This window comes from Zea mays, chromosome 5 (assembly GCF_902167145.1).
Source record: "Zea mays cultivar B73 chromosome 5, Zm-B73-REFERENCE-NAM-5.0, whole genome shotgun sequence".
Classification (NCBI taxonomy): domain Eukaryota; kingdom Viridiplantae; phylum Streptophyta; class Magnoliopsida; order Poales; family Poaceae; genus Zea; species Zea mays.
In genome coordinates this window covers 34,835,488-34,850,506 of record NC_050100.1, presented here as the reverse complement: position 1 = coordinate 34,850,506, position 15,019 = coordinate 34,835,488, and positions in this window count along the sequence as shown.

Sequence of the window (15,019 nt, the reverse complement as noted above, 5' to 3'; positions counted from 1 at the left end):
ATATCATACCATATCGATGAGAGACCGAGAAAGCAATGGCAGCTTGTCAAGCTGATTATATTGCAGATACTTCTGTGTTCAATGAGAAATTGTATATTAAAAGTGAAAGGGAAATAGTCTCAGACATTTCCTATAATCGATTTTGGTGTTTGACGACCATCACAAACCTTTTTGACTAACCAGATTGCCTAGTTGATCATTTCACAGGTGCATAAGTTCATCTACAACCATTCTAACTCGACTGTCTGGAATACCGTAGATTATTCCGGACAGGAGAAGCTTTTTGGAAAATCACCTAAGGGTGGACCGTCCGCGACACCAGGGTGACCCTCGTACAGGAACACTGCATAAACGCAAGACAACATTACGGACCGTCCGATTGAGAAGTGAGCAACGTCCGAGACCAAGTGCGGACCGTCCAGCCTCAGGCGCGGACCGTCCGGTCGGTGAAGAACCAGAAAACCCGAAGGTGACGGGTTCGGTAAAATGAATTTTAAGCGTCCTCGCGGACCGTCCGGGGTGCACGACCGGACCGTCCACGACTGCGGTACCTGACATCTGACGACGCATTTAATGCATAGTAGTCGTTGATATAGCCGTTACTGCTGACCGTTGCGATTTTAGCCATTGATGTGCAGGGGCAGACCGTCCAGACCAGGGGTGCGGACCGTCCGCGGTCGGCAGAAGGGAGCAACGGCTAGGAAGTGGTTTGGGGCTATAAATACAACCCCAACCACCTCCATTCACTTCACCCAAGCACTCCAATCCTTCACATTCAATACAAGAGCTAGCAATCCATTCAAAGACACAATCAAAGCTTCCAATCTCTCCAAGTTCAACAATTAAGACAAGTGATCATTAGTGATTAGTGACTTGAGAGAGAGAGAGTGATATGTGTGTTATTTGTCGCTCTTGTCGCTTGGCTTTTGCAATCGTGCTTTCTTCTTTTCCCATTCTTATTATCAAGTGACTTGTAATCAAAGCAAGAGACACCAAGTGTGTGGTGGTCCTTGCGGGGTCTAAGTGACCCGTTTGATTAAGGAGAAAGCTCACTCGGTCTAAGTGACCGTTTGAGAGAGGGAAAGGGTTGAAAGAGACCCGGTCTTTGTGACCACCTCAACGGGGACTAGGTTATTTGGAACCGAACCTCGGTAAAACAAATCATTGTGTTCATTAGCTCTATTTCTTGGTTGATTTGTTTTCACTCTCTTTCGGACTTGGATTTAATTCTAACGCTAACCCTGGCTTGTAGTGTGTGCTTAAGTTTATAAATTCTAGATTCCGTCTATCCACCCTCCCCTCTAGGCGACTTTTCAATTGGTATCAGGACCTGGTACTTCATTTAGAGTCTAACCACTCGAAGTGATGTCGGGAGGCTCCGCTAAGAGGGAGATGGAAACCGGCGATAAGGCCACAAGCCAGGGGAAGGCTCCATCAAGGGAGTCTGGCACCAAAGGAAGGGAGGAATCACCTCCCCGTGTCAAGTCGCACTGGAGTAGCGACAAGAAGAAGAAGATGAAAAAAGTGGTCTACTACGAGACTGATTCTTCGTCGCCCTCCACCTTCGGATCTAACGTCGCGTCCCTCACTTCTAAGCGCCATGAGCGCAAGAAGTTTAGTAAGATCCCCTTACATTATCTCCGTATTTCAAAGCACGCTCCTTTACTTTCCGTCACATTAGGCAAACCACCGGTTTTTTATGGTGAAGATTATTCTATGTGGAGTGTTAAAATGAAAGGTCATCTAACCTCACTCTATGAAAGCATATGGGATGTTGTTGAGTATGGAGCGCAGGTACCACAGGTGGGGGATAAAGTCTATGACTCGGATGAAGTCGCCCAAATACATCACTTTAACTCCCAAGCAACTACTATACTCCTCGCCTCTTTAAGTTGAGAGGAGTATAACAAAGTGCATGGGTTAGAGACCGCCAAAGATATTTGGGACGTCCTCAAGACCGCACACGAAGGGGACGAGGTGACCAAAATCACCAAAAGGGAGATGATCGAGGGAGAGCTCGATCGATTCGTCCTCAACCATGGGGAAGAGCCGCAAGCCATGTACAACCGGCTAAAGACCATGGAAAATCAAGTGCGCAACCTCGGGAGCACCAAATGGGATGACCATGAAATGGTCAAGGTTATTCTAAGATCACTTGTTTTTCGCAATCCTACGCAAGTTCAATTAATTTGTGGTGATCATAGATATAAGCTAATGTCTCCCAAGGAGGTTATAGGAAAGTTTGTGAGCTTTGAATTGATGATCAAAGGCTCCAAACAAATCGTCAACTTGGAGCAAAGCGGCACCTCCACACCCGAGGTGCAACCCATCGCATTCAAAGCGACGGAGGAGAAGAAAGAAGAGTCTACATCAAGTAGGCTCCCCATCGATGCCTCCAAGCTCGACAACGAGGAGATGGCGCTCATCATCAAGAGATTCCATCAAATCCTCAAGCAAAGGAGAGGGAAGGACTACAAACCCCGCTCCAAAAGGGTGTGCTACAAATGTGGTAAGCTCGGTCATTTTATCGCTAAATGCCCTATGTCTAGTGATAGTGACATGGACAACGACAAGAAGGGGAGGAAGAAGGAAAAGAAGAAGTGCTACAAGAAGAAGGGCGGTGATGCCCACGTGTGTCGGGAATGGGACTCCGATGAGAGCTCTACCGACTCCTCCTCCGACGAGGACGCCGCCAACATCGCTGTCAACAAGGGTCTTCTCTTCCCCAACGTCGGCCACAAGTGTCTCATGGCAAAGGACGGCAAAAGGAAGAAGGTAAATTCTAGAGCCTCTACCAAATATACAACATTTAGTGGTGAGGGTAGCTCTAGTGAAGATGAAGATAATTTGCTTACCCTTTTTGCCAACCTTAACATGCAACAGAAAGAAAAAATAAATGAATTGATAGGTGTTATTCATGAGAAGGATAAACTCTTGGATAGCCAAGAGAATTCCTTATTAAGGAAAATAAAAAGCATGTTAAGGTGAAGAATGCTTATGCCCAGGAAATAGAGAAAAATGAAAATTTGACTAAGGAGCTTAGCATGTGCCATGATTCAATTACCAATCTTAGAAATGAAAATGCTAGTTTAATTGCTAAAATTGAAAAATTGAATGAATCTATTTCTAGCCTTAGTACTGAGAATGCTAGCTTAATTTTCAAGGCTAAGGATTTAAATGTTTGTAATGATTCGATTTCATGTCTTAGAGATGAAAATGTCATAGTACATGCTAAGATAGAAGAATTAAAATTATGCAAACCCTCTACATCTACTATTGATCATGTCACTATCTGTACTAGATGTAGAGATATTAATGTTGATGCTATTCATGATCATCTTGCTTTAATTAAACAAAAAAATGATCATATAGCATAATCAACTGCAAAAATTAATGAGCATGAGATAGAAAATGAAATTTTTAAATATGCTAGAAGCATGCTCTATAGTGGGAGACGCCCTAGCATTAAGCATGACATTGGTTTCCAACAAGGAAGCAATGTCAAGCTTAATGCCCCTAAAAGATTGTCTAACTTTGTTAAGAGCAAGGCTCCCATGGTTCAGGATAACGAGTGCTATATTTTATATCCTGCTAATTATCCTGAACACAAAATTAGGAGAATTCATGCAAAGAAGTCTCATTCTGTTTCTCACCATGCATTTATGTATAAGAATGGGGCATCTAGCTCTAGGCATTCTACATATGTTAAAATGCCTAAAAGGAAAACTCCTACTGCATCAAATGAACCTAACATTTCATTTAAGACTTTTGATGCATCCTATGTTTTAACTAACAAATCAGGCAAAATAGTTGCCAAATATGTTGTGGGCAAACACAAAGGATCAAAGACTTGTGTTTGGGTACCCAAGGTGCTTGTTTCTAATGTGAAAGGATCCAAGACTGTTTGGGTACCTAAGAACAAGGCCTAAATTGTTTTGCAGGTTTATGCATCCGGGGGCTCAAGTTGGATTATCGATAGTGGATGCACAAACCACATGACAGGGGAGAAAATAATGTTCTCCTCCTACGAGAAAAACGAAGATCCCTAAAGAGCTATCACATTCGGGGATGGAAATCAAGGTTTGGTCAAAGGACTTGGTAAAATTGCTATATCACCTGACCATTCCATTTCCAATGTTTTTCTTGTAGATTCTTTAGATTATAACTTGCTTTCAGTTTCTCAATTATGTAAAATGGGCTACAACTGTCTTTTTACGGATATAGGTGTTACTGTCTTTAAAAGAAGTGATGATTTAGTAGCATTTAAGGGAGTATTAGAGGGTCAGCTATACTTAGTTGATTTTAACAAAGCTAAACTCGATACTTGCTTAATAGCTAAGACTAATATGGGTTGGCTCTGGCATCGCCAACTAGCCCACGTTGGGATGAAGAATCTCCACAAACTTCTAAAGGGAGAACACATTTTGGGACTAACCAATGTTCATTTTGAGAAAGACAGGATTTGTAGCGCATGTCAAGCAGGAAAGCAAGTTGGTGTCCACCATCCACACAAGAACATCATGACAACAGACAGGCCACTGGAACTACTCCACATGGATCTATTCGGCCCGATCGCTTACATAAGCATCGGCGGGAGTAAGTACTGTCTAGTAATTGTGGATGATTATTCTCGCTTCACTTGGGTGTTCTTTTTGCAGGAAAATCTCAAACCCAAGAGACCTTAAAGGGATTCTTGAGACGGGCTCAAAATGAGTTCGGATTGAGAATCAAAAAGATAAGAAGCGACAACGGGACAGAGTTCAAGAACTCATAAATAGAAGGCTTTCTTGAGGATGAGGGCATCAAGCATGAGTTCTCTTCTCCCTACACACCTCAACAAAATGGTGTAGTGGAGAGGAAGAATAGAACTCTATTGGACATGGCAAGGACCATGCTTGATGAATACAAGACTCCGGATCAGTTTTGGGCTGAGGCAATTAACACCGCCTGCTACTCCATCAACCGACTCTATCTTCACCGAATCCTCAAGAATACATCTTACAAACTCCTCACCGGTAAAAACCCCAATGTTTCATATTTTAGAGTCTTTGGTAGCAAATGTTTTATTCTTGTTAAAAGAGGTAGAAAATCTAAATTTGCTCCTAAGGTTGTAGAAGGCTTTTTACTTGGTTATGACTCAAACACAAGGGCATATAGAGTCTTCAACAATTCCACTGGATTAGTTGAGGTTTCTTGTGATATTGTGTTTGATGAGACTAATGGCTCCCAAGTGGAGCAAGTTGATCTTCATGAATTAGATGATGAAGAGGCTCCATGCGTCACGCTAAGGAACATGTCCATTGGGGATGTATGTCCTAAGGAATCCTAAAAGTCGCCTAGAGGGGGGTGGATAGGCGAAAACTGAAATTTATAAACTTAAAGCACAACTACAAGCCGGGGTTAGCGTTAGAATTAAATCTGAGTCCAAAAGAGAAAGGAAAAACAAATCAACCAAAGAAATAGAGCGGATGACACAGTGATTTGTTTTACCGAGGTTCGGTTCTAAAGAACCTAGTCCCCGTTGAGGTGGTCACAAAGACCGGGTCTCTTTCAACCCTTTCCCTCTCTCAAACAGTCACTTAGACCGAGTGAGATTTCTCCTTAATTCTCACGGGTCACTTAGACCCCGCAAGGACCACCACACAATTGGTGTCTCTTGCGTTGCTTACAAAACACTTGGGAACAATAATGAGGAAGAAAGAAAGCGATCCAAGAACAAGAGCTCAAAGAACACGAGCAAAACTCTCTCTGTAGTCACTAAGTGGTTGGAGTGTATTTGGGACTTAGAGAGGTTTTGATTCTTTTGAATTGTGTCTTGTATTGATTGCACTAGCTCTTGTATTGAATGGGATGTGTGAAAACCTTGGATGCTTGGAGTGGTGGTGGTTGGGGGGTATTTATAGCCCCAACCACCAATTCAACCGTTGGGGAGGCTGTCTATCGATGGGCGCACCGGACAGTTCGGTGCGCCACCGGACACTATTCGGTGCGCCAGCCACGTCACCCAACCATTAGGGTTCTGACGGTTTCGACCGTTGGAGCTCTATCATATTGGGGCACCGGGTAGTCCAGTGCCGCACCGGACAGTCACTGTTCACTGTCCGTTGCGCCTTCTGGCGGCTGCTCTGACTCTGCGCGAACTATCCGCGCACTATAGCGCTTTTGCAGGTGACCGTTGGAGTCAACCGTTGCGCTGGAGTCGTTGCTCTGCTGGCACACCAGACAATCCGGTGGCCCACCGGACAATCCGGTGAATTATAGTGGAGCGGCTCTCCAGAAACCCGAAGGTGAAGAGTTTGAGTTGATCGCCCCTGGTGCACCGGACAGTCCGGTGCGCCAGACCAGGGTTCTCTTTGGTTTCTTTTGCTCCTTTCTTTTGAACCCTAACTTAAATCTTTTTATTGGTTTGTGTTGAACCTTTGGCACCTGTAGAACATATAATCTAGAGCAAACTAGTTAGTCCAATTATTTGTGTTGGGCATTTCAACCACCAAAATCATTTAGGAAAAGGTTTGACCCTATTTCCCTTTCAATCTCCCCCTTTTTGGTGATTGATGCCAACACAAACCAAAGCAAATGTATAAGTGCAGAATTGAACTAGTTTGCATAAGGTAAGTGCAAAGGTTGCTTGGAATTAAACCAATTTATATTTTCATTAGATATGCATGGATTGCTTTCTTTTTACCATTTTGGACCACGCTTGCACCACTTGTTTTGTTTTTGCAAATTCTTTTGAAAAATCTTTTCAAAGTACTTTTGTGAATAGTCAAAGGTATATGAATAAGATTACAAGAAGCATTTTCAAGATTTGAAATTTTCTCCCCCTGTTTCAAATGCTTTTCCTTTGACTTAAACAAAAACTCGCCCTGAATTGAAATTCTCCTCTTAGTGTTCAAGAGGGTTTTAGATATCAATTTTGAAAGAGGTTATACCAATTTGAAATTATATCAAACATAAGATACCAATTGAAAACTTCTTAATATCATTTGAAAGACTTTTTGAAATTGGTGGTGGTGCGGTCCTTTTGCTTTGGGCTAATACTTTCTCCCCCTTTGGCATTAATCGCCAAAAATGGAGTCGTTTGAGAGCCCTTTTATTTTTTCCTCGTTGGTATGAGTAATAAGAGTGAAGATTATACCAAAGGTGGAGAGTGGTGCGGAGTGACGACGAAGGGTAGATAATACCGATAGAGTGAAGTGGAAGCCTTGTCTTCACCGAAGACTCCATTTCCCTTTCAATCTACGGCTTAGCATAGAAATTCACTTGAAAACACATTAGTCGTAGACTTAAAAGAGATACGATCAAAAGTATATAAATGAGCTATGTGTGCAAAGTTTCAATCAAAGTTCCTATAATCAAGAATGTTTAGCTCATTCCTAAGTTTGGTAAAGGTTTTCTCATCTAAAGGTTTGATAAAGATATCAGCTAATTGTTCTTTTGTGCTAACATAGTCAATCTCGATATCCCCCCTTTGTTGGTGATCCCTCAAAAAGTGATACCGAATGGCTATGTGCTTAGTGTGGCTGTGTTTAACGGGATTATCCGCCATGCGGATTGCACTCTCATTACCACATAGGAGAGGGACTTTGCTCAATTTGTAGCCATAGTCCCTGAGGGTTTGCCTCATTCAAAGTAATTGCGCACAACAATGGCCTGCGACAATATACTCGGCTTCGGCGGTAGAAAGAGCTACTGAATTTTGTTTCTTTGAAGCTGAGAGCACCTAGAGGGGGTGAATAGGTGATCCTGCAAAAAGTTAAAACTTAAAGCCACAAAACTTGATTGAGTGTTAGCACAATGAAATCAAGTGGCTAAGGACCAAGCTCTTGTGAAACACAATAGTCACAGTGAGAACAAGCACAAGAGACACGATGGTTTATCTCGTGGTTCGGCCAAGTATAACACTTGCCTACTCCACGTTCTGGCGTCCCAATGGACGAGAGTTGCACTCAACTCCTCTCAAGTGATCCAATGATCAACTTGAATACCATGGTGTTCTTCTTTCTTTACTCTTTCCCGTTTGCGAGGAATCTCCACAACTTGGAGTCTCTCGCCCTTACAATAAGGATCAAAGTGAAAGCACTAGAGTAAGGGAGGGAAGCAACACACACAAATCCGCGGCAATACACACACACACAACCAAGACTTGAGCTCAAATGAATAGCACAAAGTTCACCACTAGAACGGAGCTCAAATCACTAAGAAAGTCAATCGAGTGCGTAAAGACGGAGTGTGAATGATTAAGAATGCTCAAAGTATGCTTGGGTGACTCCTCCATGCGCCTAGGGGTCCCTTTTATAGCCCCAAGGCAGGTAGGAGCCGTTGGAGGCATTCTTGGAAGGCAATTCTTGCCTTCTGTCGGGTGGCGCACCGGACAGTCCGGTGCACCACCGGACATCCCCTGTTCACTGTCCGGTGTAGATCGCCTTCCTAAATTGGTGCAGCCGACCGTTGAAGACTTGGAGCCGTTGGCGCATCGGACACTGTCCGGTGCACACCGGACAGTCCGGTGCCCCCATCAGACCGTTGGCTCGGCCACGCGTCACGCGCGGATTGCGCGGCCGACCGTTGGCTCACCGGACAGTCCGGTGCACCATCGGACAGTCCGGTGAATTTTAGCCGTACGCCACCGACGAATTCCCGAGAGCGGCCAGTTGACCAGACGGCAGCCTGGCGCACCGAACACTGTCCGGTGCACCACCGGACAGTCCGGTATACCCAGACTGCGCAGAGTCTTGGCTGCTCCAGCCAAGTCTTTTTCCTTTTGTATTTTCTCTGATTCTAGCACTTAGACAGATATGTTAGTACACAAAAACCAATGTACTAAGTCTAGAATCATACCTTGTACCTTGATTTTCACTTCTTGATTCTTTGGCACAATTTAACACTTAAACCATTTGTGTTGGACACTTAATCACCAAAATACTTAGAGATGGCCCAAGGGCACATTTCCCTTTCAATCTCCCCCTTTTTGGTGATTTATGCCAACACAACAAAAAACAACACATAGAAGTGCAACATCAATGCAAATGAGAACAAGATTTGTTTTTTATTCAAATTTGGCATATTTGGATCATTCTTTGCCACCACTTGGTTTGTTTTTTCAAATCAAACTCAATTTCCTATCTCTAAGTCAAACACACTTGTTGAGGCATAAAGAGAGGTATTCCAAGAGAAATTGATCAAAGATTCAAAAACTCCCCCTTTTCCCATAATCAAACATTCTCCCCACAAGTGACCAACTTTTGACAACAAAAGACACTTAGAGTATTTTGACAAATCAAAACTTCAAACTCTACTATTTTCAAAGTTCTCAAGTGGTAGCTGATCCATTTGCTTGCTTTGTCCTTAATTTCTCCCCCTTTGGCATCAAGCACCAAAATGGGATCATTTTTGGCTCTTTAACCTCATTGCCTCACCAAAATCATCAATTAAGAGCAAAAAGGCAATAAGAGCAAAGAGATGAACTTAGAGTTAATTACCCTCTCATCGGAGTGCAGTGGAAGTCTTGCATGGTCCAAGTTCACCTTTCCCTTTCAATCCACCCTTGAGACTAATTTAAGTAAACTCAAGCACACGGTTAGTCTCAAAGGGTCAAGTTGTAGCACATCTCCCCCTAAATATGTGCATCACTCACACATGGACTTTTGAGGTCCGGGGATTGCTTGCACAACTTGAGCACCATACATAAACAACAACATGCATAAAAGAACATGATCAAAGACATAAAACACATGTATGCTATAGATCAATCCAAGTTACGCGAATCTAAGACATTTAGCTCACTACGCAGCCTGCAAAAGGTTGACTCATCTATAGGCTTGGTAAAGATATCGGCTAGCTGGTTCTCAGTGCTAACATAAAACACTTCGATATCTCCCTTTTGCTGGTGGTCTCTCAAAAAGTGATGTCGAATGTCTATGTGCTTAGTGCGGCTGTGTTCAACAGGATTATCCGCCATGCGGATAGCACTCTCATTATCACATAGGAGTGGGACTTTGCTCAGATTATAGCCAAAGTCCCGGAGGGTTTGCCTCATCTGAAGTAGTTGCGCGCAACACTGTCCTGCAGCAACATACTCGGCCTCAGCGGTGGATAGGGCAACGGAAGTTTGTTTCTTAGAACTCCAAGACACCAGGGACCTTCGTAGGAATTGGCACGTCCCTGATGTACTCTTCCTATCAACCTTGTATCCAGCATAATCAGAGTCTGAATATCCAATCAAGTCAAAGGTAGACCCCTTTGGATACCAGATCCCGAAGCAAGGCGTAGCAACTAAATATCTAAGTATTCGCTTAACGGCCACAAGGTGACACTCCCTTGGGTCGGATTGAAATCTAGCACACATGCATACACTTAGCATAATATCCGGTCTACTCGCACATAAATAAAGCAAAGAACCTATTATAGACCAGTATGTCTTTTGATCAACGGACTTACCTCCTTTGTTGAGGTCGATATGTCCGTCGGTTCCCATTGGAGTCTTTGCGGGCTTGGCGTCCTTCATCCCAAACCGCTTGATCAAGTCTTGCGTGTACTTCATTTGGGAGATGAAGGTGCCGTCCTTGAGTTGCTTCACTTGGAACCTGTAACACCCTGAATTTGGGGGTATAAAATTTCTTTTCTAATATTCACCAAATTCAGGTGTCACTCTCTCAGTTCTTCGCTTTCCTTTCTCTTTTCCCTAAAAATGGAGAATCATTTTGTTTTATATTAGCGTAAACCTAGTGGAATGAGCCCTAGAGGCACTTTGGTTGTTGCATTCATGTCGTTGCATGGTGTTTCTAAGTGTAAAATGTGTTTGAAACATTTTGGTTGTTTGAAACATGTTAACATATCTTATGGAATGAGCCCTAGAGGCTTTTTCGAATTTTAAAAATAGTAAAATCCGAATTTTAACCGAATTTTTATCTTGTCCAAACCCTAGGTATATATACATGTACAGCTTCATCTCGTCAAGCCCGTTCCAGAACATAAAACGTTTTCTCCAAATCCAATCCCTAGCTCCCGGTATTGCTCGCCGAAGTTCGGGACAGTTCCAACTCCGGCGACAACTCCGGCGAGCAATTACTCCCAATCCGTGCATCGTCTGCGGAATCCGAGGGTACCGCTGCGTTCGTCTCGTCGAGGGCTTCGTCACAGCGCGTTCGTTTCGTCGATTGGATCCCCAAATCTGCGGCAATCGACGGATTTCCTCTCGGCTCCGGCGAGGGTCTTCTTTCCCGGTGAGAAACCTTCATTGTTGCACCTAGGGTTTCTTCGTTTCTTCGTTTTTCCGTCCGTGCAGAGCCTCTCCCACTCTTCCCTCACCTTCCCCGATGGCGGCGCCCCTCCCCCCTCCGTTTCACCTCCCCGGCGGCGCCCCTTTCCCCCTCCCCGGCGGTGGCGGCGGTGCCGACGGCGGCGCTCGCGCTCCCGCGCCCCACGCCCGCGCGCACCCCTCCCCGGCAGCGGTGGCCGCGCCCCTCGCGCCCCGTGCGGCCGTGCCCACCCCCGGCCGGCCCAACCCCGACCTCCCCTGCGCATCCCCCTCCTCTTCCCCTCCTCTCTCTTCCATGGATGGGAGGAAGAAGATGAGAGGAAGAAGACGATGGCAGTCTCGTAAATTTAGTCCGCGTGAATTACAGTATGGTTTAAAACATTTATAACTTTTGCGTTTTAAACCTGATTCGATCCATTCAAGTTGCGTTAGATTCGTATTAAAATTATCTTAATTTAGAAATATTTATTCCAATTTTTGCATATTTTATTTAATTTAGTTAAACGTTTGTTTAACCAGTGGCTACTAGAACGACGTTTCAATTTAAAAACCTAATTTAGGAATTCGATTTGCGTATTTATAATTAGTCACCAATATGATTAACCTTAACTGAAATGTTATTTATTAATAATTATTTAGTTTAATCACGTTGTTTATTTATTAGTTTCGCATGTCGGTCCGCGCGTGCCATAGTGCTGTTTCGTGCACGTCGTCGCGTGTCGTTCGCGAGTGTCGCGCGTGTTGTTCGCACGCGTTGTCGTGTGCTGTTAGCGTGTGTCGCGCGCCTTGCCGCGTGCCATTCGCGCGTATCGCGCGTTGTCCGCACGCTAAGTCGTTTGTGTCCGCGCGCTGCGCACATCGTGTTTGCACGTCGTGCGTCATTAATTCGTCTCGCTTAGAATCGCTCATATTCATTAAGTTACTTGCTTATCTATCAACTATTAAAATAGTAAGTTAGTCAAAACTAAGTAGTAGTATTAATTTACATTTGATTAATATCAATTAATATAATTATGTTGAATTGGATGTTCTAATTAGTACTTGTTTAACGTAAACGCGCTAACCCCTCGACCGTAGCTTCGACTATCGTGGTTCTTTTCCTCGCATAAACATAGAGGCGCTCTCTATTTTATATTGCTCGCTTTTATAACATTTTATCTTGTATGGTGTAATGTTCTTATGCATATGTATATGTTTGTTTGCTTGTGCCTCTTCGTCTTCGCGTCGCGTTGCGATTAGATCGCGGTTCGTTTCTAAGCTTCGAGGAATCGACGGTCAAGCTTCGACGACCAAATGACTCAGCTCTTCGAGTTCTACAAGGCTGAAAATTCTGAGCATCTGTTTGGTGAAGGCAAGTGTCCTCTGACCTATTACGTCCCATTTACTTTATAATTCATCAACCCGCATACCATGATCAATCTAAGGATTGACTAGCTTTGTATTTACCTTGTCCTTGATTACCTTTTGGGTTATTATGGTTAACTTCATGCTATTGCTTTACTTTAATCAATGAACATGATGTGAACATTTATGATACGATGTTGTCTCTATGATTATGATGTTGGACTGGTGATACTTTAGGGGGGCTCGAGCGGTTTCTCGAGTGCCTCTCCGTAAGGACCTGTTCGTTGGATGACCGCCCGGGAAAACAGTGCAACCATGAGGGTGGAATGGGATGCCCTTAGCTGAATAATTAGAGGAACTCGGGTGTAGTTCGCTTAGCCGTCGTACCGTTAATGGGGCTCGGTGTATGCGGCTCGCTCTGCCAAGTTTGGTTCGCCCCTTGGGGAGGAGTGCGGTGCATTTAGGAAACCTAACGGGCGGCTACAGCCTCGGGGAATCTTTGTAAAGGCTACGTAGTGAAACCCTGCCTATTCACCTTGGTAGTGTTTAAGGGTTTGATCGGCCCGAGGCAAGAGGGAATCATGGCTTGTGGGTAAAGTGTGCAACCTCTGCAGAGTGTTATGAAACTGATATATCAGCCGTGCTCGCGGTTATGAGCGGCCAAGGGAGCTCCATTGATTAGAGACACATTGATTAGATACTTTGATCAGAGATGGTTGGTTTACAGATGATGATGAGGATGGTTATGATCATGCTTATGGTAATGGTAAGTGGTATTCTTTCCATTTGGAAAGGGTACTTTGGGTTAAGAACTTGGGTTAATGCTAAAACCTGGCTTTCTACTAGTAATAATAACCTGACCAACTAAAAGCAACTGCTTGACTTAACCCCACATAAAGCTAGTCCACTACAGCCAAACGGGACATTTGCTGAGTACGTTGATGTGTACTCACCCTTGCTTTCACAAAACACCAGGTTGCCTTTGGTGCAATCTATGCTCAGGTAAAGAAGGCGTCGAGGCGGATCTCCAGGAGTTCCAGGACGTCGATGAGTTCGAGGATTAGGCTAGCGACCTCCCCCAGTCAACTGCCTGTGGTGGGTTGTTTACGTTGGCTACGTTTCGATTCTGTGTACTTTGATTTATATTATGTAAATGGCTCTAGTCTGTAATATTATTACTTACTCTTTATTGTAATTCGAAGCATTGTGCTATGATGAGTCATTTATGTAATCACTATGTACGTGAATTTCTGATCCTGGCACGTACATGGTTCGCATTCGGTTTACCTTCAAAACCGGGTGTGACATAAGTGGTATCAAAGCCGTGCTGACTGTAGGACCGCTGACCTAGAGTAGCATTGGTCGTTTTAAGGACTTATTGATTATTACTTCACCCCATCCTTGATTCTGCTTCAAAATATTAGTCAGCTTGACTAATTCTATGTTGTCCTCCTATATGCCCCCTTGCCAAAAGTATTTTATTCTAGTATGGTCTATACTTCTCTCAATCTATTAGATCTGATCTCACTCTTATGCTTGCGACATCTTTGTAGATGCCCCCTGACCATAGCCTTTAGTCTTTTGGGACTCTTTCCTCATCCATTATTAAATTGCTACTATTTGAACATCTCTATTCCATTTTGTTATTGACATGCTTGTATCCTTGCGTTTTTAATACCCTTATCCCTTAATCTAAAGTACTTACCCTTGTATCTCTATTGCTGTAACGCCCTGAATTTGGGGGTAGAATTTTTTCTTCTTTTCTCTCACCAAATTCGGGCGTTACTCTCTTTTCTCTTTCCCCGTTTGCTCCTTCTTCCCAATTTCAAACCAGTATAGCGGCGGGTATCCGTGTCATGTATAAACCAAAACCTAAGTCTCATGGGTGTTGCATCATGCCGAAGCACATTTCTTTGTCTGATGTTGAATGTTCGTCTCGTTCCGTTCCGGATTTCGGTTCGTGATTTAATTCCGTTTAGTGTTCGCGCTCGTCGTGGGTTTTCGATCCGCGAAGTGGCCCGGCCCAGCCCAACCTAGTCCAGCCCAGCCCAACCGGCCCGGCCCGCCCCGGCCTGCGCGCCCCTAGCGCCAAAAACCCCCCCCATGCGCCCCCCCTCCTCTCTCTCTCATTTGGATCTCCCGCGCAACAACCTCTCCTCTCCCTCTTCCACCTCTCTCTCCCCGTGGTGCCCTAGGGTTTGGAGACGGCGATCACCGGATTTTGGACCCCGAGGTGAGCTCCCCTCCCCTTATCTTCTCTCTCTCTCTCCCTCTCCCTCCTCTTCTCCCCCGCGCGCGCGCCCTCCCTCTTCCCCCTGCCCGCGCCCGACCCCGTCCCTGCCCGGCGCGGCGGCGCCCCTGCCCGCCCGCTCGGCACCTTCCCGCGGCGGCGCCCCTGCCCGCCCGCTCGGCGCC